At 41.7% G+C, this 22,479-nt stretch overlaps 1 long non-coding RNA gene across 1 annotated transcript in view; it reads right to left on the reverse strand.

Annotated features, from left to right (window-relative positions):
• The window catches only part of LOC137347448 (uncharacterized), a 277,338-nt gene extending 270,247 nt beyond the window's left edge, over positions 1-7,091 (reverse strand). Inside the window, exons 1-2 of the long non-coding RNA XR_010968966.1 lie at positions 6,991-7,091; positions 6,014-6,164 (exon numbers count right to left, since the gene is read on the reverse strand). This is a non-coding gene — a long non-coding RNA (uncharacterized lncRNA). The remainder of the gene's footprint in view (positions 1-6,013; positions 6,165-6,990) is intronic.
• Between the last annotated feature and the right edge of the window lie 15,388 nt (positions 7,092-22,479).

Consider the following 22,479-nt stretch of genomic DNA (forward strand, 5'->3'; position numbering starts at 1 on the left):
CGGGGGCCTCTACATGGATCACACCTGCCCGTTGATATTGCCTCTGGCGCATACGGATCCTCACGTGCAGAGGATCACACAATGTAGGATGAGCCATACCTATTTCCATGTGATAAATAAAGTTGAACCCTGCATGTGTTCGAAGGTTCCTAACAAGGCATAGACTGGTGTTGACGGGTACATCAACTGCTTTCCTGGATCAACTATGCAGCATGCCATGGCATTGCTCATCTTGGCCAACACTCAGAGTGGCACAGCATGACCACATAAAGATCCTACCAGTTGAATCGATTGCCCCCACCATCCATAAAACCTTAATGCTCCTGCCTTTCTGGCATCCTCCCCACACACAGAGTGCAACGTGTCCCATTGCCCCCTCACAAACACAGAGCGTGCACTGTTAACGGAGGGATGGTACACGGTACCTCCCTTCATGCCAGCACACCCTTCACTCCGGTAATCCCAGAACCCCTCCCTTTCAGAATGCAGAGTGCGACCCTTATGTATCCCCCCTGCCTCCTCCCTTTCAAAATGCAGAGTGCGACCCCTATGTATCCCACCCCCCCTCCTCCCTTTAGGATTGCAGACTTAGACCCCTGCATATCCCCCCTCCCTCCTCCCTTTAAGAATGAAGTGTTAGACCCCTGTGTCTCCCCCCTCCCTCCTCCCTTCCGTAATACAGAGTGAGGACCTGCCGGCTTTTCAGATCGTGTATGGGACAGCACGTGATGGCTGCCCGTTCAATGAAAAATCTAGCAGTTTTGGTGGAAAGGCGGCGAGCTGCATAATCAGCATAGGTAAGTAATCATTACCATATGTTGATTGTGGTGACGCCACCATGCAGCGGGAGGGGCCGCACTGAGGTCCCGCCACCGCCAATAAAATGCAGCTGGCCCATCTCGGCATCGCGGGTCAAGGAGGGCCTATCCCCGCAGCATTTTACCAGCCCCCGCACCACGATCTGTGACTTTGAGGAGCTGGTAAAATTCAGCCCATTAACATTTGTATCTGTCACTCCATTAGCCTTTTTTTTGAAATTAGAAGTCTCAGCTTCTCTAAAAAGCCTGGGGTTGGAATTTTCATAATGCTAGCTGGAAGGAGCTAGTAATTGTACCTATCCCTACATGTCGCTAATGTCACTCTCTGAGTGGGTGCAACATGGAATATCTTCCAACATGTAGAAGTACAAGTCTATCAATGCAGGTGGACAATTTTTTTTTCCTTAATTCTTTAAAATCTATTTTACTAAATGACTTTTAAACACGCAAGAATTTTGGCAGGAAATACAGAAAGAAGAACCAACAGAAATAACAGAAAAAAAATCTCTGATTCACAGTGAGAAATGCCACAGGAGATCTAATTGTATTGTTATGAAAGTGCTTCCTTTTTTTTATATTTTTGAGGACTCTTGTTTAAAAATTGTGGAAATGGATCTATTTGAAAGACTGAAGAGATTCCATAGATGCTGTACTTGGTTTTTTTCAAGGTTACTGGAAGGATTTCAGATTTTCTTTAAAAGCAAATCTTTACTGGAAGTCACATGTCTTAAGCTAAGTAAACAGCAGGAGTCTTGGTCACTAGGGGAGTTGTTTACAGAGAAGGGACATGTCAAGATTTATGGTGGTCAAGAGTTGGTTTCGTTTTGGATATTGTTTTGAGTCAGTTGGGGGTAAGCCTGCTAAGAGAGAGGCACTAGCTCATCCTTTTCCATCTCTTTGAGAAACCTTAAGAATCCAGTGTGGGAAATAGAGAAACTGATGCCACATTTCTCCTGAAAAGCCTGCCAGAATAAGACTCGACGTCGCCTGAGGAGAACTACTCCAAAAGATCCCAGTGACAGCTGTCTATGTGCATCTGGATGCCAGACCAAAGGACATCCCATATCTTATCCTTTTATCTTTAAGAATTAATAAGTATTTGGCCAAAGTATTTTTTTCTGTCTTTCTTTGTAAAGAGATCTCCGCAGAGAAAACTTTACTTTTTCTTTAACCTGTGTGTGTGTGTGTGTGTGTGTGTGTGTGTGTGTGTGTGTGTGTGTGTGTGTGTGTGTGTGTGTGTGTGTGTTGGGTTCATTTAGAAGGGAACTTTCATATTTCAATTTGTGTGTGATGAAGCTTTGCATCCTTATTGAATAAGTCTTGTTTATAATAAATTAATAATTTTGTTGTTTATTAAAGAAACCTGGTTGGTGGATTTTATTCTGAAACTAAAATAAAGTATATAATTGGCTGTATTGGTAACTGGGTAAAACATTTAAATATATGCTGTGACCTATGGAGAAGTGGAACTTGAGAAAGACAGTGCACTCCTCCAGCCTCAGTCATAATAGTATCGACTGGTCGTCTTGCATCCAACAAGGGTCCACCTCACCCACTATAATTGTAGTTTTTTATATGATGCAAACCATCTTAAAAAGAGAGAAAGGAAACTGCTGATCTGGAGCCCTCTGATTGACCCTCACAGTTTAGACTTTGTTAAATTCCAGAAAGCTTGATGTGCAAGGATAATGCTGGAACCTATCTTTATTCAGTTTCACATTTATTGTACAGAGGTAAAAAGGATTACAAACAAGGAACTCCTCACTCAAAACCTCCACCAGTCTCAGTAAGTGTCTCCTTATAAGTACTTAAGTAAGTCCCCAATCAACATCCTAGGGGCTACCATTGACCAGAAACTGAACTGGAGTAGCCATACAAATACCGTGGCTACAAGAGCAGGTCAGAGGCTAGGAATCCTGTGGTGAGTAACTCCCCAAAGCCTATCCACCATCTACAAGGCACAAGTCAGCAATGTGATGGAATACTCTCCACTTGCCTGGATGGGTGCAGCTCCAACAACAATCAAGAAGCTCAACATCATCCAGAACAAAGCAGCCCGCTTGATTGGCACACCATGCACTCCCTTTACCACCGACGCACAGTGGCAGCAGTGTGTACCATCTACAAGATGCACTGCAGCAACACACCAAGGCTCCTTAGACAGCACCTTCCAAACCCGCGACCTCTACCACCTTGAAGGACAAGAGCAGCAGATGCATGGGAACATCACCACCTGCAAGTTCCCATCCAAGTCACACACCATCCTGACTTGGAACTATATCGCTGTTCCTTCACTGTCGTTGGGTCAAAATCCTGGAACTCCCTTCCTAACAGCACTGTGGGTGTACCTATCTCACATGGACTGCAGCGGTTCAAGAAGGCAGCTCACCACCACCTTCTCAAGGGCAATTAGGGATGGGCAATAAATGCTGGCATAGCCAGTGATGTCCACATCCCATGAATGAATACAAAAAAACCCTCTACCTGCATATAATATAAACAATTGATACACAATTAACCGACTTACCTAGATTCATCTGTCTAGTTTACTTTCCCAGAAAGGGAACACAAGCAGAGCTCTTAAAGAAAGAGGCAAGATTGGCAGCTAAATATCACAACTGTGCTTCAGACCCCAGATTATCCCTGAGTAACTTCACATGAGATCATTTACTATGTATGAACTTCTTACGAATGAATTTCCTAATTACCACAGGATTTTTTTAACGGAAAAGTAACTTCGACACACACCTCATGCAGTATGGAAAATTTAATCTCCCGTTATCTTTATGTAAAGTGACATCAGTTGGTTCATCAGATTAAGTTCACAAATTGGACCTTTGTTTCTCATTCAGAAGAATAACCATTTTCCTCCTCCAAGTTCATTGTACATTCAGGAGCTCCCTGTATACCAAATCGGTGTCTATTTGACTCAGAGGTAGCACCTTTGATTCTGAGTCAGCACTATGTGGGTTCAAATTCCACTCCAGGACCTGAACTACTTTTGTGCAGTAGTGAGGAAGTGCTGTCTTTCAGATGAAATATTAAACCAAATTCCTGTCTGTTTAGGGGGAAATCAAAAATTTCATGGCACTATTTGAAGACCAGGAACTTCGCCATATCTGGTCAACATTTGTTGTCTGAACCAATTGGTTACCCTATTTGCACTTAAAAAATAATCCATTGCTGTAAAGTGGTTTGGTATATCCGGAGGACTTTGCTTAATAAATGGAAGTGGTTACTTTGTTCTTTTTATAAGCATGTCAGGAATGACATTGTGGTTATGTTACTGGACGAGTAATCTAGAAGCCGGATGAATGATCTAAAGACTAGAGTTCAAATCCCACCATGGCAGCTGGAGAATTTAAATTCAATCAATTAAGTAAATCAGGAATGAAAAGCTAGTATCAGAAATGGTGACCAATGTACTAGGGCAGGAAATCTGCTGTCCTTACCCTGTCTGGCTTATATTTGCGCCACAGAAATTTGGTTGATTCTTAACTGCCCTCTTAAATGGCCTAGCAAGTCATTCAGTTGTATCAAACTGCTCCGAAAAAGTCTAATAATAAAACTGGATGGACCATCATGCATTGACCTAACCACTGGGCCAAAGTCTTCCTGACTAACATCTCGCTACTTGTGCCAAAATTGGGAGAGTCGTTCGACAGACTAGGCCCTTCTTAACAGCACAGTGGGTGTATCTCACTGCACGAACTGCAGCTTCAAGAATTCAGCTCACAACATCTTCCCAAGGGCAATTAGAGATGGGTAACAAATGCTATCCTTGCCAGAAATACCCACATCCCATGAACGGATAAGAAAAAATGCATATAGCTCTAAGCTTTTTGCTAGCAATAATTTAAATTTCTATTGAGTAGAAATTCCTGAGGGCCATATTGGATACATATGGAATTCTATTGCTGACACACAAGTGTGAGAAAATCTCTCCTACACTGGCTATTCCTAATTCCCAGAAGAGCTCCCCAGGGAGAAATAGATACCGATCTCGGCGCTTGATGGTTTGTGACTGCTGATCCATTATTGTCTAATTTCCACCATTTCCTGTCTTTTGCTTTACATTCTGTGCATTGACCCACAGCCTGTTGGAAATATGATGGATACAATTTGGAATGACTGCAGCTGTGTGTGATAAACAACTGCCACTTTACAAAGTCAGTGCAGATGCCTGAGAACATAAATCATGGTTTGAATTACAAAAAGCTAGATACTGAGTGAATGTTCGAAATCTCTTTAAAAAAAGATTCCCAATTATCCTTTCTGTGCTCAGGTGGCCCTCTGCAATAGAAGCAGCTGGATGGTCATATCCGCCTTTGAATTGGCACTGATGGTTTTCATAGTTATAGGATGTGTCCACGTGGTTCATTCCCACATCTCCAGTATTTCCTTCCTCATGGAACACTTCCAAACATCATCAAGTCAGGCATTTCCATGAAAGAAGGAGAAACCAAGGAGTGAATGTGGCCAGAGACTGTGATTTGACCAGGCCTGTAGCACAGTTCATGCTCCATGTGTATGCTTTGTGTTTTATCCTGAAGGTGTTGATCCTCTTATTTTTAAACGGTGCATTCTCTTTTCTTCCTTTATCTCCAGTCTCTCCAGACTACAGGTCAAGTGCTGTTGAGGAGTTTTGCTGGATGTCTTGCTCTTAGATCACTGTCCACAATACTGTGCGCAGGTCCCTTACTAACCACTGTCCTCGGGTGATTTCCTTCACCTCTCTGGGGAGATACTTCCCCACAACAATGTAATTAAGATATGAAACTCAGCTGTGTGAGAGAGCAGACATGCAAATCTAGATCATGTCAGTCTGTGACACTGCAGACAGATCTGTTACAGACGCTATTTGTATAATTGGATCAGCCCATCAAACTAGTTGATTGGGGTCAGATTTATAGAAGACAATAAAGATATTCATTTTATAATCTTTCTGTAGTTTCATAATTAAGTGGAGACTTTATGGAAATGCAGAGTAGCATATCAAGGAATGCATCCAGTGGGAAGCTATGAACCTTCATTTCCACACTTATATGGTCTAATTTGAATAAAAACTATATGGCAGGTGTCTACTGAATACAATGCTATTGGAACAAATGAAAATCTTATATGTTTTCTATAAATAATGATAGACATTAATCAGCCTTGAAAATAGTATTAAAGATTGAGAAATGAATCAGTACTTGGAGGGGTTCCTTTGTAACAGTCCGAGATGTAGCCCCAGTGTGTTAAGCATTCACTGTTGGCTGTGGGGTTCTCAGCTTAATCTTTTATTCCCCAGTAAATGGATAGTTGAAGAATACAATGAAATTCAAATGGTTTCCACCTTCATATCTATGAAAGAAAAATATCACAGTAAAAATAACAGCAGAGACATTAAAGAATGACCAATGGGATTGATGCAAACAGAATAAAAATCCACAAGAATGGAAACTTCAAGTTGTAATTAGCAGTTACAAAGACAGGGTGAAGTACAGTCACCCCTATAGATGGAGATACTTTTTGCAACATACACTAACTATGAGATGTCCTCTACACATATAAATTGCATCATTTTCATCGCTGCAGATTTGTAACCCAAAAGCAAGAGTTGAAAGAGTTTTACATCATCATCTCATTTACCTCATTATGATTTTTTTTGTCACCTGATTTAATAAAATGATCCTCATTTCCCGTTCCGACGAAGGGTCACTGATCTGACATATTAACTCTGCTTATCTCTCTGCAGATGCTGCCAGATATGTTGAGTATTTTCAGCATTTTTCATTTCGATTTCATTTCCACAATTTGGGGAACTGCGTGAATGACAACCGTTGTATTACATGGGGTTTTTTGTTCCATCATTAAAGAGAAAGGTCAACATATGGTGGATGACAGGTACTGCTGAAGGGTCTCCATGTGAAATGTTAACCTATCTGTTCTTTTTTCCAGAAACTAGCAGACCTTCTGTATGTTACTTCAGTTTTTTTTTCTGTTTTGAAAGCAGATCTATCTGATCTGCAGTGTTGCTCGCAGATGGTCTGGAGCACTGTTGTGATATTCAGGTGACATTAACCTGGCTGGTCTATTTATGAACATTGCTCAACACTCAAGTATCTTATCTTCTATCACAGTTGCTTCATAATATCCTTTATCTACCCGCATCATAGGTTCAAAGTACCTTCTGCACCAAAATCTTTCCACTCTTAGGGCTGGATTCTATCAGCGGTGTGCTCTGAAAATGGCGGCCCGCTCGTTTGAGCCGCACGCCAAGGAGCCACTGCGATCTTAAGCGTGGCGGCTCATTTAAATAGTCGGGGTGGCCCGCCCCCGCATCCCCCCAATCACGTGAAGGGGACGAGCTGTCCATCCCCGGAAATGGCATCAGCTGCCTGTGCTCGGGCGCTGGTGCCATTTTTAAAGGGCAGCCAGCCCTGCTGGCTTATTTAAATATTTAAAGAAATATACACCAAAATGAAATAAATATATTTCTTTTGCCCCTTTCCCAATCCCTCAATAACAAGTACAATAATTATTTGCCCTTTCCCCCCAAAAGCATTTACCTTTTACACCTGACCTTCCCCCCAAACTGCACAAAGTTTAAGTTTCAACCCATCCTACCATCCCCTGCACCCATTACGTGTATTTGACCCCTTTGCCCGCACCCCCCTGCACTGGCAAACTTACCTCCTCTCCCCTCCCCACCAGTGTTGCGCCTCGTTTCTCCAGATGGGGATCTGAAGGCACAGGAGTGCCGGACACCACGCCAAAGATCGCGGCGGGCCGTCAAGATCTAAGGTAAGTGTATGTAAATTAATTAGTCATTGTTTTGAATATTCAAATTGTGGTCCCATCGCCCAGTGGCGAGGGGCCTGCCACGGAGCCTTTCCGCCAATGGGAGGATCGGGCCAGGCCCTGCTGGCGTCAAGGTCCATGGTGGGCCTCAGCTGGAGCCATCTTCAGGTTCACCTTCCCCATCATGGATCACACCGTCGAGGGCTTCTTAAAATCTAGCCCTTAGTCTCTGTTCGGACCGTTTTCCCGTTGTCACGCACATGCAATGATACAATAATCATAGACTAACTCTGAAGAGTTATGAAAAACGGACTTTGTCTTTAAAAGATAAACCTTTATTTTTTAAAAGTAAACAATTGTCCAAAATGGCCACCGAAGAAAAGAGGCCTTTTGTGTATTCAAACAGTCTGACAAAGACAAATGACAAATCTTCAAAGCCAACAGGTATTAATGAAACCCATATTACACCTATCCTAAAAACATTCCAGAATTAAATGTCTTCTTCTAAAACAAAGGAGATGTGAAGTAGCCACATCCTGGGCCATTGTGCAATCACCATGGGAGAGAGAGGAGAATGTCTCCTACCAGGCGGTCAGAGGTGACACAGTTTTACCTTAACAAAAGACAGCCAGAGAGAGAGACTGACCCAGAAGGTGAAGCTACTTGCAAGAGTTTGAGTTCCAGCCAAGCTAGGAAGCACAGTGCCTTTCTGAAAAAAAATCCAACATCGGCAGTATACAGCAGTGTAGCTAGAGGTTACCCATTGTCTTCAACAGAACGTTCAATCAAGAGAGAAATTTACAATCATCTCTGGTCTGCATCCATCCAGAACTTGATTTTAAAGAGAATTCAACAGGTTTATCACAATCTTTCCCACCCACTGAAAACCACCTTCTTTTTTTCCCTTCTCTATCTGTCTCTTATGTGTGTCTAAAGAAGTGAATGCGTGAGTGGATGCAGTGTGACAATTTTAGGATAAGGCCGATAGATCAATGAACAATTGACTTTCTGTTTTTACAAGAAAACCTGTCGCTGTCTGGTTATTGAGAAATAAAACACCAAGGAGCTAAACTGTAATATAAATACACTTTCTGCGGTCGGGTGAGCAGTTGAACAGTGGGAACCAGCCATGTCACACCACATGGCCGTAACACAATCCTGGACAACTTCAATCTCCACCTGAACTCATTCTCCCTTGTCTTGCCCTCATCACCTTCTTTAACCTTTCTCTCATCTTTTTTGGCAAGGTAACCAGCCCCTCAGCCTTGGCCACCCAAGGTAACCAGCCCCTCCGCCTTGGCCACCCAATGTAACCAGCCACTCATGGCCTTGAAATCTCTAAAGTCTCCATTGCCTAGAAGACCCTCCTGACTGCCTTAAAGCCCACAGCACTCACTTCCTGTCACTGGACATAGACCTCCTAATTCCCTCTTAAGAACCCCTTCAAACTCTCAACTTCCTATCCTATGACCTAGAACCCAGTGAAACACTGACTACTCCTTTGATCTTTTGCATACTTGTCTCATCTCCACCTTTAACAACCCCCTCCTCACCAGATCCTGGATCATCTCCCATTTCCATTGCATCCAATATGCAATAGTCATCTCTGAAATGAGAGACCTTTCATCAGGGTCACAGACCTGAAACGTTAACTATGTTTCTCTCTGCACAAATGCTGCCAGACCTGCTGAGTATTTCCAACACTTTCTGTTCTCATTTCAGAGTTCTAGCATCAGTAATACTTTGCTCTTATCTTGTTGCAATAGTCATCTCTGTAGTTTCAAATCCTTTGACTATGCATTTTAACATAGTTGCTGTGTGACCAGCCTGGCCCCTCACCACCAGATCTGGCATGACTATGATCATTCTGAAAAGCAAAAGCAATCAAATTCCTCCTCTTCATTACCAGCCATTGCCTCCGATCTACTTGCACTTCATCATCAATCTTCATTTCAAACTTTAATTGTGAGAAACTGATGAACTTTTTCAAGTCCAAAATCAAAGTCAGGAGCTTCAATCTTCTCTGATCCCTCCCCTTTTCTGCCCATCATAACTCCCACCAACCCTTCCCCTTTCTTAACCAGCTCATTCACTGTTTCTAACAGATAATTGTCCTCTCATCCCAGCTGGAAACTGAGGTGTGGGGCTGGTATACTGGAGCTTTACACTTGCTTGAGATACATATGGGTTAACCCTGAAAAATGTTCTGGGCTCAGCTTTAATTAGATATGCAAAGTGGACTCCAAGCCTGAATTGGGCAACCATGTGGAACTCACCATGAGGGTGGGAGTAGGGGGTTGGGGGGGAGTGTGGTGGTTGAAGATAATGAGAGAAATATTTGGTACAACTCCAGCGCTTAAAAGGCTGTAACAGCCACTTAAATGGAAAGTGGCCATTTGGAGGACAAATAATAGTCATGCCAAAAATAATGTTGCTGGCAAAAATAAGAGGCTGTCTCAAACCTTAATGTTGCAAAAAATATTTCTGGAGTCTGGATGATGCTTATGTAATGGAAGTTCCATTCCTTATTTTGTTGGTATCAAAGTGGATACATGACGTGGATGTGAGGAGAGTGATCCAATTTTGGGACTCTCGTACATCCTCCCAGAAAAGGTGTTTCTTTTTAAAAATAAACATATCATGATTGCTACTTCTGAAGCAGACACTGAGATGTATTATCTTGTGCTGATGGTTACAGATGACTTGCATATTCATGCTGTTCAGGAATGTTATGGTGCTGAGTGTAAAGGCTTAACAGGCTGCATGGGTACTCTCGGCAGCACGTTGTGCACTGGGGAATCTTGTCATAGGGAAATGTGCAGTTCCCTCTCATGCTGCTGCCAGGTTTCTGTCTGAAAACTGATGAACAAGTTTGTCTTGGTGAACAATGCATCAGGGTTATGCCTGATAAATCACTGCAATGCAGATTGACATCAAAGATTTTCTACACTTTGATAACTTGTTCCCGATGTGAGGACCTCTATATAATTGTAAGATTGTTGCTGAATTATCTAGTGCCAATTTTCTCAATCTGCAAGAAACACAGCTATCCTCTGCTTGCCAGCTCCACACAATGGGATAGCTGAGATTGGAAACTCAAGTGTACAGAGAATCTCTGGCATAGCTTCATGTCCTACTGTTCTTTGCAGCTTCAATTCACCTGGTCACCGCACTGGCCTGGCAGCAGTTCATACTCACATGTGCTATGATCTTGATCAGATCAATATTTAAGGGATATTGCTGCCCCAAAAGAGTTCTCTTAATGAACAAACAATTACATTATGTTATTTGCATAAGAAAATACCACTAAGACTGGGGTTATTGAAAAGTGTATCATTTCTGCACCATATTATGGGACAAAAATGAGGTGGAACTACTTTGAGACTCTTTTTCCCAATAACAACGTAAGGGCCTCCATCATTTGTGAGAAAGAAAAATCACATAATTCAAATAACTTTGTCTTTGCCAGTCTTTATCAAATGGTCATATTTCAGTGCCTGTCTTGATTGTCACACAAAGGCTGTTCTTCCCTTTAACAAGAAACCAATATGCGTGGTTGTTTACTCAGTCTAATAAATCCTGTGTCCCTTTGAACTCCAGCAACAAGAATGAATGTCATTATGCAGTCCCACTTCATAGTCATCTGCAGCAGATAGAAAGAAGCCATTTTTTATTCCTAACATGCTGGGATGGAATGACGGTGAAGCACGAAAGCTCATTGGACTAATTTTAGTTTCAATAAACATCTTTGGAACTCACTGTATTATGGACGACTGTCCCATCTTCACAAATACACAAATACACTTGGGGACCTTGGGAGAGATATCCAATAATCCAATAATACTCACAGCATTGGAAGCACACTGAGTTGCCCTGTAACTTGAAACATGTGCACCCCCTCCAGTGTGACAGAGCAGTAGATACTAGCTCCACAAAAAAAAATCACTATTAGAGCAGTTTGCAAGCAAATCCTGAGAATAATTCAGCAATGCCATTCTCGCCGCAACAGCTGCTGCACATTTGAAAAAAGGAATGTAATCCAAAAAAATCACAAAGCTGCTCGCTATGTGTTGCCAGGCCCTCCATTTAGAGGATGTGGGATGAACAATTTGCATGACATCACTGCTCCTGACACATAGCTACCTGAATATCAAGTTTCAGCCTCCACATCACATTTAGTTTGAATATAGGAAATGAAAATCCTGGCAGTCCACTGACTTGATTTATTATGTATGCTTGAATGGCATTCTACATTATATGTAGTAAGATTCTGCAATGGACAGTCATGGCACATGCTAAATATATCCACAATTAAGGAAGGCTGACATTATCTTCAATTTTACCTCCGTGTGTTGGAAACATTTCCTTCTGTCTCTTTCACTTTTACCAAAGGTTATGAAGTAAAACAGTTTGTAGCGTTATACAAGTTAATTTTAATGACATTGATTGTAACCGTAGGCTGTAAAATCTTGTACTTCAGGATGTGCAAATGACATGATCATCATTCTGAGCCCCTACTTAAACGTAAAACATGCCCACCATATGAGACCAATCTAGCCTAAACAGTTGCCATCTGTGCAAATGCAGCATTAATTGTTCTTTGTTACAGTTGGTGTCATTTTTATCCTTCATCTCCATTCACAACACGGGCAATTGTTTAAATTGATGTTTATAAAGGGAGCTCACAACCTATAAAGGAAAGTTGGTACCTTTTCATCACCTCACAGTTGGAGATAATATCCCAGACTGTTTATGTAGCGGGTCAGCTGTTGCAGTTGCTTTCAGAACAAGGAATTACAGAAAAACAGCAGATGTGTTCAACCAATTACTGGATGTGGGCTAGCCTCAATGTGTGCCCAAATTGGAAAAGAAAATCCAAGTTGTCGGTAATCTTGCTTATTAACTGACGAACTACAGAAAGAAATTGCTAATATTGCGATGAAAGACTAGATGTTTGGCTATTGACATTAACTTGATGAAAGAGCAAACTGTGCAGTGCTCTGTTACCACAAGATGTCTCAGTTATACTTTAGATGCACTCCAAAACAACAGTTTACAAGGCACGCTATCGACATCTAACACCTGCAAAGTGGTATGTCTACTTGTCTTCTTGTCTACTCATCCCAAAGCAAGGTAGAGAGTTTCCTCGATGGTGAATTAATCAAACACAAAAATTGCAATATTTGCAAAAAATGCTGTTTTACCCTGAAGATTCTTTATATCTTTTGAAAATTCAAAAGATCATGAATGTGCAAATAAAGAATTAACTTGAATTTCACGATCTCAGGACTTCCCGAGTTTCACAGAAAATAGAGTACTTTTGAAGTTTAGACACTGTTTTAATGTAGGAAAACACAACAGTCAATTTTTGCTCAGCAATGTCTTATAACAGCACTGGCATAAATGACCAAATTATCTGCTTTAGTGATGCTAATTGATGGATAAATATTGCTCAGGTCACCAAGGTACACTCTCCTGCTGTTCTTTGTAAAGCGCCATGGGATCTGTTATATCCACCTGACAGGATGGTTGGAACCTCGGTCCGATCTGAAAGACAGCGCTCCCTCACAACTGCATTGATGTGTCAGCCCAGACTGTGTGCTCAAGGGGGCTTTGACTTTCTTCCTGCAAAGTGCATAAATTATCACAACGTATTTTTACAAGGTCAGATGATTAGCATGCCTTGTCCTTTTTAAAAGAAGAAAGCATCTGATCATACTTTCCACCATTTTGATTGTAACTCTATATGATCCACTATTATGCCTGGATTCCGATGAATAGTGCTGAACTGGTAGCTATCGTACCAAAATTGTTCCCTGTCTCAACCGTTCACTGTGGGTGTGCATACCTGGCCCTTTGCGACTGAGATCATCAGATAAGTGTTGCAAGTCGATTGAGAAAAAAAAAAGTGTGCTTTGGATCACATCTTGTTTTGGTTAAAGCAAAATATAAAATATATGTGTTCAATTGTTCATGTAACAGCTGATCTTTTCAATGGTCTTACAGACTGTGCTCTTGAATTTCCAGATGGAACCATATGTTTGTGCACACACTTGGACTCATGGAATTGTCATCCTCAGTTGAGGATATCCTTGACAACTTAGTTTTTTTTTGAGAAGGTGGAAAGTTACTTAAATTTCAGGGATTCCAGATCCAAAATGGAAGTTCAACTAAATCCAAACACTTGTCCTTGCAGTACATAATTATCAGGCTTCTGATCACCAGGCTTTTCTGTGATTTATTTTTTTGATTTCCAAAATAATATCTGCAAAGCCAAGTGCTTGCAATTTTACCAAAACCTTGCAAGAGGCCAGCGTAGTTTAATTCCTGTTTTTTTGAACAATCCTCTTGTGTTTTATATAAACAATGAATAAAATCACCATTACAATCTTCAAAATGTTAAAATTGCTCTGAGCTAACATGCATAACCTTTAAAATCACATTTATTTTATTCTTCTGATGTTATTTTGTGCCAATTAGAGCCAATTATGATAACAGCTTTCTGCTGTAGGCTACTGTTTACTGGGAGATGGATGAAAGCTGCCCAAATGCATTTCACTTAAGTTGCTCATCAACCCATTACAGAGAGGAAGCCTTTAGCACAGATGCCTGTGCTGAATCCAGGCTCAAGTTGCAGAAATAAAAGGGCACAATTCTTAAAAAAAACACAGCTTATACACACTGCTTGCAGCCACTTCAGTCTGAGCTGCAGGATGAGAAAGGAACATGGCATAGATTAGTGGGAGTTCCAGAGGAACTCTAGAATGGGCACCTTTTAATAATGACATTGAGGTATGTCCTTTCTAAACTTACTTCAGGTAGTCCTTTTGTAATTTTTGCCAGGATGGCACCATGACTGCTTGGTAAAAGCTCCTTCTCTGGGTGACATTAAAGCCAAGCCACTAGGTATGACCTAGATGCATTTTATCATTGCATCCCCGCTTCCCTGGGATGCTAGCATCTGTATGACATTTTTGGTGAGAGGCTGAACAGGACAATGGTTTCTTAAGAATACTGTTACGACCGGGTGAGAAAGAGGTCTAGGGGTTCCCTTTCAGCCTTCACCTGGTCTTACTGTAACGGAATTTAATTTTAAACACACTGTGTTTTTAGCTCCCCCTTGGTGAATCCTTGTTCACCGCTTTCTAATTATAAGGCAAAGAAATGAGCACAAACAGGCTTTCTTAGGTTTAAAGAAGAAAAGTGAAATTTATTCAAACTTAAACTCTAATTCGGTTAACGCCTAAGGATACACGCCGCGCCCCACGTAAGCATGCATATGCGATACACATGCAAATAAAGACAGAAAAGAGCAGAATAAAAATAAAGTGGAAAGGTTTGAGACAATCTCAGAAGAGGGTTTTTTGTTACTGTGCTTCGAGCTCGCTGTAGTCCTTGCTTGTAGGTAGATCTTGCTTTTCGTTGGGGCCCAGTATTCTTCTTAAACCTTGTTCACTGTAGGAGACTTTTCTCCCTTGGAGTTCATGTGGCTTCAATGGGTCTTGGAGTTCCGTGAGAACCAGATGAGAACAGACAGGAGAGGCTGCAGTGAGCCAACCACAAGAGGTCTTTTCAGTCCAGGTGCAAACAGCTTTCTGTCCCCAAACACTGTTTTCTCCAATTTAAAAGTCTCCGTTCAAAATTCTGCAACAGCCAGTTAGTCATGTGACTAAACTGGTCTGACCACATCCGTTTGTGTATTCATGCATTTTAGCAGTTAACCTGGAATGCGGGCTCCTCCACCCTCAACGTCTGGTAATCAAAAGTCCATTATGGATTAAATTGGAGCAGGGAGTAGCCCCTTTGTCCTTTCCAAGTATTATCTATTAATATGCAAAAATGTTTCTCCAGCCAAGGATCCATTGTGGGTTTTTTTTAATCAGTTCTTTCTTCACTCCAGTAAGTTTAAAATTAATATTCATGTGGCAAAATTAATATTCCTCATTCTTGGCAGGTGGGAGCCTGCATGACAATACAAAAGATCATGTTGTAATAAATGGGTGCTTATAAAACAACTGCTGTGGTCTTCTCAGGAAAGTGTACTAAACCCAACAGTTTCTCATTTTCCCAGTGATCGAACATGGATAAATGCCTTCAAAAGCAAACATTCTCCTTCTGTTGATGATATGATCCCCCACAGGCTGGTGAACTCTGTTTGAAATGGCAAATGATGACTGAATCACTATGGACAGAAACTGTCAGAATTGAATTGTTAGATAAAATGTTATAACAAATGGCCTGATAGTTTAAAGATCTACATTAATATTGCCCATCATCATCAAGTGTACAAGAATATCACAAGCTCTTCCATTATCAACATTTAGCTCCTTTGTTGAGTTGTTATAGCTGTTGAAATTCAGCAAACAGGAAATTTCAGCCCTTCATCAACCTGGGGGCAAACAAGGCTCTTGCCCCAAGGGAACTTGGAGTAAGTATTGCAGTGGAATATTCAAAGGGATGCACACCTGTACTTCAAGTGGAAAACAGACACCCAACAATGTGAGCCTACAGGTCCCACAAGAGCTGCTTGGATGGGCTGAATTTTATTACTGTGCCGCACATTGCGCTTGCACGCTTTGAACTCAGCGGCCTTTCAACATGGAACTGCCGTTGTTGAGCCCCCACGTTATTTCGCGTGGGGACTCATTTAAATGGAGGGGGCGGAGTGGCCGCCCCCAATGATGTAGAGGGGGAGGCCGCTCCGTAGCCAGCAACGGTGTCGGGTGCCACCGTGCAGGCGCCGGCATCGGCGCCATTTTCAAAGGGTTTAGAGCCCTTGGCAAAAATTAGAATTTTTAAAGCAAAATGATTATTAATTTTTATGAAAAAAAAATCAAAAGCTGGGGGCCCTTTCCCAACACCTCACCCCTCCACAACGGCTGTTTTCTAGGCCAATATGACAAACAATAAATTTATTCCCATCCCGAACCTTCCCCCCCGCCAACCTTGTCACATTTGCCCTTCAACCATTTCCCCCCCACAGCCAATAAAATAGATTTTCCCCGCTCCCCCTCCCACCCTGGTAATTTCAGTCCTCCCCTTTCCCACCTATGTTTTGCCTCGGAACTCCGTACGGCGATCCAAAGGAACGCGAGTTACGGCTGGCGGCTGTACAATCGGCGTGTGACGGCTGCCGGGACCAGGTAAGTTGATTAGCATCTTATCTTAATTAATTTTAATACTTAAATGAGGGCCCCATCGCAAGTATTTTGCAGGGCCCCCTTCCATGACCCCTGACATCGAGGGGCTGGTAAAATCCAGCCCGATAAATCTGAGGAAATGGATCTTTGCCAGCTATATTTACTTCACATTGAGATTGTGCCACTCGTGTGCCATCATATTGAAACAATAAAGTAGCATTGAAAGTCTAAGGAGCGCATGTACAGTGATTGACATGTGTCCAACCTGCATTACTCAATCAGGTTGTGCTACATGATTGATAATGTGATGTCATTGAAAGATATGACTGTGATAAGGCTTTTGTTATAGTTGCATCTTGATTCGCTTTCCTAGTGAGGTATGGGATAAATCCTAGGAATGTGAGGGAGGAAATTGCCACACTTCTAGAGATTAAGGGCAGAAGCTTCTCCTTTTAGACGATTCTAGGATGTCGGGACCATATGTGGGTCCCAATCTCTATGGTGTCCAAGTACTGCCCGCCAACGCGATCTTCCTGGAGGTGGCTAATTAAAAGGCCACCTCCAGGTGCCCCGTCCAATTCGGAATGGCGGGTGGTGAGGGCCAATTGGAGTGCCCTGGGCTGCGGGTGGCAGGCAGCCCCACTTGGAGAGGTAGGCACCGCTGATGTAGGTGGGAGACCGCAAGCCTGCCTCAAGATGGAGGCGGCCCTCTGAAGATTTCTTAAAGTGTTAAAAGTGTGCTCACAGTTGCCAGGCCATCAATGCAGAGGGGGAGCCCCTCCACGGGATGGTCGGAAACTGCAGCATTGATCCTCTGGCACCCGTGGCTTGGGGGAGACTTCGCCGACCTCCCAGCCTGCCGCTGGGAGGCTGCCTCCATGCACCTGACGAGTTTCACCTCAACAGCACTCATTTGCTCCGAATTGGTCTTTTAATTGATAATAATTAGTTACCCGCTGCTGCCCGGGTGGGTAGCCGGTGCCGGAAGACCCTGCCTCCAGCAAGATTGCACAGAGGCAGCCATCCCGACTTGAGATTTTCTAATTTTGCTCCCTGTCCTGCCTCCAAACCTGTCTCCTCAGGACTGGGAAGATTCCATCCTGTATTTCAGAGCTGAGTGTCGATGGAGGGCTAGGCAGTGGCCAATGCAGTACACATTTTATAAAATGAGGTAGAGGTAACCAGGGTAATTACAGACCAATTAACAATGCCTGCAGTAGGGAAAAATTGAATCTGTTATTAGGGAGGAAATTCTCACAGAGCAAGATGAAAAGAAAATATGTCAATGCAGCCAGCATGGATTTCAAAAGGGACAATTGTGCTTGGAAAATTATGATTATAATTAGACAAGCTTGAACCACAAAATTATCTTTAAGATCGTTAAAAATTTAGGGGGCTAAATTCAAAAACTCCAAAACCGAGCACAGGAATTGGGATGCACGATAAACCTGCTCCCGTTCACAACAACACAGTGCGAACTTTGTGTTTCAAATGACTTCAATGCCCAGTTAGTGCTAACCTGTTGATTGACTGGACACCTGAAACAAAGGGCCAATATTGCGTGTGACTAGCATCACTTAAAGCTGGCCTGTGCTGCTTAAAGCCAGCCTGCATCTCTTAAAAGGAACACGCATTCTGGCTGCAGCAGGTGCTGGCAGTCCTATGGTAGCTGAATCTGACCTGAGAATAACAAGAATGGCATAATATGGGGGAGAATGGGCACCAAGGTTTTTCAGGCACTGCTCTGGAGGCTTGGTAGAGGAGGAAAGATGTCCTGTATTTGCCGGGGACTAGGAGACCCTCCAGACACATGCTCAGAATACCCAGGAGTCAAGTCCAGAGGACCTGGATACAGTGCCTCAAGAGGTTCAATGACCTCACCCGAGTGGTCAATGTCAGTGAATGCATCTTCAAATGCCATATCCCACCAACAGCACCACTAACCTCAAAAACTGCTCAAATCACCACAGCCCCATCACACCTACAACAGTCTCTAGCAATCAGGATTCATACCTAACATTCATATTGTACACCAGATCCTCACACAGATAACACTGCTGCAAGCCTCAAACCCACATCTCACAGGTTGCTTACACTGTCAGCTATTCAACCATGACAGTCACATCAGCCAAACGGATTTCACAATGTTCACAGCCCTCTCTCGTGCAGGACTAGATGGTTTACGACCAGAGACAGCAGAAGCTAACCAGATGGGAACAGTCATGCCTGAATATTCTGATCCCCATGAAGGTAATGGTGCAGGCCATTACTGGCACACTCATTTCTGAGGCTGTCACCAGCAGAGGTGCTGAAACCATAGAAGATAACAGTATCCTCACACCTAATTGTCCTTCTCACATCCTACCTCACCTTCATTATCAGCACATTTGTGATCCCAACCAAGATGCAGTATCTGATGTTGATGTTTCAGCTTCCATTGCAGCATTGCAACACAAGCAGATTCCACGAGAATTAGATTGCCATTCCTTCACTGTTGCTGGGTCAAAATCCTGGACCTCCTTTCCTAACAGCACTGTGGGTGTACCTACCACACATGGACTGCAGCGGTTCAAGAAAACAGCTCACCACCACCTTCTCAAGGGCAATTGGGGATGGGCAATAAACGCTGGCCTAGCCAGCGATGCCCACATCCCATGAATGAATTAAAAAAAAGTCTGAGTGCTGCAGTAGAAGCTCAGACTGAAGTCATGCAAGGTCAACTTGCCACCATGAAAGCACAGACTACTGCCATCAGGCTGTGGATTACTGTGTGCAAAGGAACTTGCAGGGTGTCATCACAGTCCAACAATCTGTCCTCCATCAGAGTCATCAGCTATGCGGTCAGCAGACATCCTTTGTCACCCAGTAATCACCTTTTGGTGATTTTAGCACTAACTGGCATAGTGGTTTGTCGCAGAATGAAGGCATCATGACAGCTGCCAGGATACTGGGCATTGATCTACATAATTATCTGTGTATGGTCAGACACTAGCTAGATGTTAGGGGAATGGAATCCCTTTGCAGTATGACTTTAACCCCTTATAGGGGTTAAACCAAATCAGGAGTACATCCCTATAAATTTCCTTTAATAAAGTTCAAACCAGACAGATTCTCAGACACTTATTTGGGTCCAAAGAATTGTACTAGCTTTCCCTCAAAGAAAGAAAACCAACAGAGAATATTGCTATCTTTCGGATAGCCTATTTTTAATATTTATGACTAAGTCACAAATATCCCAGATATTATAAGGGTCTGGGAAACTCTGTTCAATACGTATCTCTTCACTTAAAGAGACAGTGAGAGGGGGTTCTTGTCGTTGTATACAGAATACTGCATGAGACAATTTATTAACTTTTATATATTTATTAAAGAATTTAACATGCAATAAACTTCGTAAGTGGATAAGTATATCACAATATCAAATATTACTGAAAGATGTAACACATATTCTTATTTCTAACAGAGAATTCAAAAGTTTAACCTTACTAGTGTTACAGCAAAATTATCTTAGAATATCCAGAATATCCATCAAAATTTAAAGTAAACTTTTACCTTAAATCCCCCAAGTAAGGCATGGGGTGAAAATTGTTGTTTGAGGACAACACCTCTAAACTTTGCTTTCGAAACCTTCCATATTTATACACTTTCTAAGGTGTCATCTGACTTCCTAGCATTTAGATGTGACCTTCCTGTGTTCCTTTTAAAATCCATATCTTTAATTACCATTTTCACTTAATGTTTCACTGGAATTTGAAGTTGTGAGCCTTTTTCTGGTCAAAATGTTAATAATTGTGTTTCCTTAAACTTTCTTGTTCCTGTCAGTACATTCCATTTATTCTTAATTGCCTTTTCCATGGTACCTTAAAGCAACCTCCGGAGCTGACAAACCAATTAAGTTTGTTGCTACCTCTTACTGACAGGGTATTTCAATTGTGTGTTTATCTTCCAAGCCCCTGACAACAGAGACACAAATGGATTTCCCAACTTGTTCATAACAGGGACCTTGACATTTTCTACCTTCTTAAAGGAGAATGTTAGTGAGTTCTAAAAACTGACCATCCATTCAATCTTTACTTCTAAAAGGCATAATACACTAACTATTTTCAAATTCTACTTAATTCAGCCTATTATACCTATATTCCATCACAAGTAGAGGGCAGAGTTGGCATGTGGCACAATGGGCAACAAACTGTGAGATGTTGCAAATATCTCCAGCTCCAGCCTGGAAGGAGTGAGCTGCATAAAAACTCATCAACATGGTCCCCTTCATGGCTACTGGCAATGTGGTCCTGTGTTGAAACATAGGTATAATAGGCTTGATTAGGTAGAATTTAGATATAATTAATACATTATCCTTTTAGTATTAAAGATTGAATAAATGGTCAGTTTTCAAGATTCACTGAAATTCCCTTTTAAGGCCAGTTAAAAATCCATAAACATCCCTGTTACAATAGAATGTGAATCAGAAACACCTTTTAAGTTAAAAAATCCATTCCAAGGTCTTTGTTACAATGGAATTAGAAGATGAAACACACCGAGTCATGCTATACCATGTCTGTACTGATAACTATAATCTTAATTCGTTGATAATGTTAGTGATATAGACAGACTGACTTAAGAGGATGGTACAAGGTATCATCAAAGGACCATTACAGATGATCAATCACAAAATGGAATGGTACTTACAAAAACAGATGCTATGTAAACCCAATTACAAACATTTTGATCAAAACTTCAAGAGAAGGGAATTCTCAGAAAATAAATTAAATGAGAATGGTAGCTGATGATATTACCATTTATGGATAACAAAATCTGGAAAAACACACACAGAAAGGTAACACCTACATTCCAAAAGATGGGATGATAGATTAGAAACTGTATAAACATAAGCGTTTTGAATCGAAAAACCAGAAGTATTGAATTCCTCATCAATGCTTCTCAACCTATGGTAAGAACGGCTGACTGCATGACAAGAGAATTCTGCTCTTAACTGAAAGTGTTTTGTCTTGTTAAGCAGGAGGATTACTCGGAGAATTTAAGGTAACAGTTTACTTTGAATTTTGATGGATATTCTAAGATATTTTGCTGTAACATTGTCAAAGTTGAACTTTTGAATTCTTTTTTAGAAATAAGATTATGTTTTATATCTCTTAGTAATGTTTGATATTGTAGTATACTTAGCCACTTAAAGTGTATTGCGTGTTCAATTCTTTAATAAATATATAAAAGTTAATAAATTGTCTCATGTAGCATTCTGTATACAACTACAAGAACCCCTTCTCTGTGTCTCCTTAAGTGGGGAGATACTTATTGAAGAGAGTTTTCCAGACCCTTATAATATCTGGGATATTTATGACTTAGCTATAATCAATTTTTTTAAAGTAGGCTATCCGCAAGATAGTAATATTCTCTGTTAGTTTTCTTTCTTTGACAGAAGACTAGTTCAATTCTTCAGACCCAAACAAGTTGTCTGTGGGAATCTGTCTAGTTTGAACTTAATTAAAGGAGACTCATAGGGATGTACACTTGATTTGGTGTAGTCCCAAATGGGTTTAAAGTCATAAATCACTTTCGTCCTCGTCCTGCTCTGAAGTTGCAGTTGTAGCTGCAGCAGGTGGCAGATTTCAGTTCGAACTTCCTTAGTGAAGCAAAGACATCTGACACACTATTCCTTATACACTCCTCCTCTTCTCTCTTCCAACAGCTTGTCTTGCTCTGCCTGATCTCTGGTCATT

Source organism: Heterodontus francisci, chromosome 32 (assembly GCF_036365525.1).
Source record: "Heterodontus francisci isolate sHetFra1 chromosome 32, sHetFra1.hap1, whole genome shotgun sequence".
Taxonomy (NCBI): domain Eukaryota; kingdom Metazoa; phylum Chordata; class Chondrichthyes; order Heterodontiformes; family Heterodontidae; genus Heterodontus; species Heterodontus francisci.